General features: G+C 35.5%; 1 protein-coding gene across 4 annotated transcripts in view; it reads left to right on the top strand.

The window, feature by feature from the left end:
• Positions 1 to 4,445, top strand: part of LOC107696336 (sterile alpha motif domain-containing protein 9-like) — a 27,185-nt gene that overhangs the window by 3,961 nt on the left and 18,779 nt on the right. For 3 of the 4 annotated variants that reach the window (XM_016496623.1, XM_016496627.1, XM_016496625.1), the window contains one exon: positions 244 to 333. The gene's annotated coding sequence lies outside the window, so the exon portion shown is untranslated. Of the gene's footprint in view, positions 1 to 42; positions 334 to 4,445 lie in introns of those variants that run through there. The other variant, XM_016496624.1, reaches the window with a different exon arrangement.

The following is a 4,445-nucleotide window of genomic DNA, read 5'->3' on the forward strand; positions in this document are numbered from 1 at the left end:
CACACACACACACACACACACATATCCTGTATACATCAGGAACTTACTTTGCGTGATTTCTTTGCCTTCTTGCAGAAACATTTCTCTCATAGTATATTCACCATTTACAGTAGATGAAAGTTAAAATGACAAAGTTTGTCAAGATAAATCCACAATTTTGACCCACACCCTAGAGTGCTGAAACGTGTGATATCGGAAAACATCTGGCAACTTTTCTGAATTCTTTCTTTACTACATACCCAGCCATCCCATAAAACGAGAAGAAGAAAACGAAGATACCAAACTTTGAGTTCATATTACTTCACTGTTCCGACCAGGACACTTGACATTGAGGTAAATATAACTCCTTCAGATTTCATTTATGTTTGCGTTTATTCATACAGCATTCATTTTAGCCAAAGTGGATTAGGCTATAACAAAGTGACTGTTGATCAAATATTACACACCGAAGAATTACACACATTTACAGCTGATTCAAAAAGCTTTCTGAAGTAATGTAAATTACCCATTTGTTAGATAACATTGTATATTGATTCTACTACATTGTAAAGCCATATTAAATGTCCTGTAAGCGTACAGTATTTATTTTAGATTTTGGGGGCTTTTGACTTAATATGCTTAGCTAAGTTTGCTTGCATTTTTTTCTTGAATATTATTTCAATCAGACTAGAGTAAAACATTACCAAGACAGCTTACAAAAACTGATGTAACCCTGAACAATGAAACCACTGTTGCCAACTCTCACAAGACAAATAAGCAACCGCAGCTACAAAAAAATAAACAAGCCCAATATTATTTGATTAATTATTATCATAAATATTATTTATGATCAGTTATTTATTACCAATAAATGAGCCTGCAACATATTAAACTGAAACCACTCTTTTATTTGAAAAGCAAAAACAGAAGTTATTTTACAAAAATCAGCAAACTGCAACAAAGCGAAAAGGTACGCACTATCTACTCATCTCCAATCAACATGTGAGCAGAATAGGATTGGAGAGATGGAACAGGAGAAAAAGACAAGAGCTTTAAGGGGGAGTTGTAACATTGCCACATATTTATAGCCTAATAAAGTCTATTCAAACCAAACATATATACTGTTAGTATTGGTATAGGCCTACTTGTTTTTGAAGTTGCTAGACTTTCCTAACAAGCAACCTTTTTTTTTTTTTAAATAAGCCCAAAAAACCTGGCAACCTGGGATTTTTTCACGCAACTTAACAAAAAAAGAAGCCCAAAGTTGTGTATTATAAGTGGACTTGGCAACTATGAATGAAACCATTAAATTTTATTAAATGGTGTTAGGACGCATGTGTGTGAAAATGTTGTAATATAAACTGTCACTTTAAGAAACTCACTTGCCCAGGGAGTTTGGTTGTGATGCACTTAGTCAAATGTGCTTAACAGCAAGTTAGTGTGTTTATATGTAAGCACCTTGTTTAAATTACAGTGCTTCGAAAGCTGTGTCCTAGTAGGGTATGGTGTTAAAAGTTGGACAAAACAGCGTAAGTGTATTAACACAGCACGCAAGTGAATTACAGTACTGTGTGCAGAGTGACAAAGCTCGCACATAAAATGTAAACCTTAAGAAATGGCAAATTCCAAACTCGAGCACAAAAAAAAAAACGATTGTGTACACGCATCAACACGTTGCGAGGACGAATAACAAAACTGCGAGTCCTGGCAGATCCCACACGCGCAAGTAATGTCTGCACATGCACGCAGATCTGAACACACTGTTTTGACAGTCAGGGGGCGGCGCCCAAACATGCTTGCTGTGTTAACAAATGCTATTGGCTGCTGGCCAAATCCTGTATTGATTGGCTACTCGTCTTCGGACTGACTGTTGATGAGGGCAACGACAGAGAGCGGGATGGGATGATGGCAGACAGTAAAGGGGTAAGTTTTCTTTCTAAATTCATACTTAAGATTTTTATAATATAAGACATCTAGATCTCTGTATAGGCGCCTCAGTTCAGATGGCAGCAGTGCGAGTAAACGAGATCATCCCTTCCTCTTTACTACTAGTTCTAGCACCAAATACGCCCTGGGTGTGCCTACCTGGATGTTGCATCATCAACACGAGACCACTGTTCAAGTCATGCTTTAGCAAAGGTGTGTGCAGTTGATCATTTAAGTTAACAGCCTAGTAAAGGTTTATAGTTTCATTTTTGTGTTTTGCATTTGTAGTCTTGAGGCTTTTCACATCACAACAATATGTTAGGAAGCAACAATTTTCCATTGTACTTGCTTTGTAAAATAACAGTTGTGGAATCTATGCTGGTCAGACAAAGACAATCTTGAGGCTTTTCACATCACAACATGTTAGGAAGCAACAATTTTCCATTGTACTTGCTTTGTAAAATAACAGTTGTGGAATCTATGCTGGTCAGACAAAGACAGACTGAAGAGAACAGATAAAGACTCTAAATGGGACAATATACTAGTCATTCGATGTAACAGATTTTTCAAGTTGAATGCCCTTTTACTGAAGAAATTCTAGCACTGCTTCAAACTGGTATTAATCCAATCACAGAACTATGCAAAAAACATATCTAGCTGTACTACATTTGTACTCCTTCATATTTGTCAATTCATATATTTCACGTTACAGGCATATTACAGCTAAGGTCAAGTTATTTCATGTACCTTTTATTCCCAAAGTTTTCATTAAACATGAAATTAATAAAACTTATACAGCAACTGTAAAAACCGACATGTTGTCACGGGTTGCTAGGGTGAGAAGCACGAAGGAGGCAGATATCAAACAAACAGAGTCTTTTAATAAATCCACTTAGGAAAATCAGGAGAACACAACCACTTAAACGACGTTAGACAGGACAAGGGAACTGAGGGAAAACACAGGGCTTATAAACACATGGAATGTAATCAGGGAGAACAGAAACAGGTGAGGAGCAAACAAGGATAATTAATAAAACACAGCTGAGACAAATGGAACTTAATAAAACAGGAAAAAGAAACTACCAAATATAGGCATAAAGAAACAGGAGGCAGGAACGCAGGGAAAACAAAACAAAAACCGACCATATATGTGACATGTTTTGAATGCTTTAATTCTGCAATAAAACCAAAACAATAACAAGAACGGTTAACGATGCATAACAAGACTTTATGCCTCAAACATGTACAAAGTCAGTAGGAAACTATTCTAAAAATAAATGTACTTATAATGCATGATTTAAAAAATCTGTTGAAACTGTCAAAATGCATGGGTTGCAACATGACTATTTTGAAAGAGTTACAGTTCCAAATTAAACTTCTAGATTCATATTGCCTCATACTTGTGATAGGGGATGAAGGAGGAATAGTCACGGGTTGTCTCAGCAATTATTTGTACGCATTCAACTTATGATGATTTTTGTGAAAATATGCACACATTGAAGACCATGTACATTTCATTTAAGTTTGTTTTATGCTGCAGATACTTTTTATTTCAGAATTGTGTGGCTGATGATGTACAAATAATTGCTGAGACAACCCGTGACTATTCCTCCTTAATCCCCTACCACAAGTATGAGGCAATATGAATCAAGAAGTTTCATTTAGAACTGTAACTCTTTCAAAATAGTCATGTTGCAACCCATCCATTTTGACAGTTTCAACAGATTTTTGAAATCATGCATTATAAGTACATTTATTTTTAGAATAGTTTTCTACTGACTTTGTACATGTTTGAGGCATAAAGTCTTGTTATGCATCGTTAAACATTCTTGTTATTGTTTTGGTTTTATTGCAGAATTAAAGCATTCAAAACATGTCGGTTTTTACAGTTGCTGTATAAGTTTTATTAATTTAATGTTTTATGAAAACTTTGGGAATAAAATGTACATGAAATGACTTGACCACGATTAGCTGTAATATGCCTGTAACATGAAATATTAAACTCAATTCAATTCAAGTTTATTTGTATAGCGCTTTTTACGATACAAATCGTTGCAAAGCAGCTTTACAGAAAATTGCGTTTCTACAATATTTAGTGGTGGCTTATCAGTGGTGACTGTCAGTTTATGTACATATGGCAGAAATGTACGGAAAAATCAATTAAAGACGTAATCAAACAGACGAACACTATTAACAGCAATTATTATATGATGCAATCAAACTTATAGCAAAATGTGGTAGTTCTGTATGTTGTTTCAGGGTTGGCATCATCTGAGGTCCTCTGAGGGGTTGGCATCATCTCTTCTTAGGTGTTCTGGATCCAGACTGAAGCTTGTGTAAATCCTAGTTACCACATGATGTCCATCACGTGGCAAAAACAGAGAAACAGATAGAGACAAATTACCGTAGCTGCTGTTCCAACCAAGCAAAATTGATTTGTTTAACCCAAGCTAAAGAATAATAATGTGCATTTGATCAGATATAACTGCAGTACAAGATTATGAGATGCATTATTTGAATGCTTGGCCAAAGAGATGTGT

The sequence above is a fragment of the Sinocyclocheilus anshuiensis genome, unplaced genomic scaffold (assembly GCF_001515605.1).
Source record: "Sinocyclocheilus anshuiensis isolate Anshui unplaced genomic scaffold, SAMN03320099.WGS_v1.1 scaffold62, whole genome shotgun sequence".
Taxonomy (NCBI): domain Eukaryota; kingdom Metazoa; phylum Chordata; class Actinopteri; order Cypriniformes; family Cyprinidae; genus Sinocyclocheilus; species Sinocyclocheilus anshuiensis.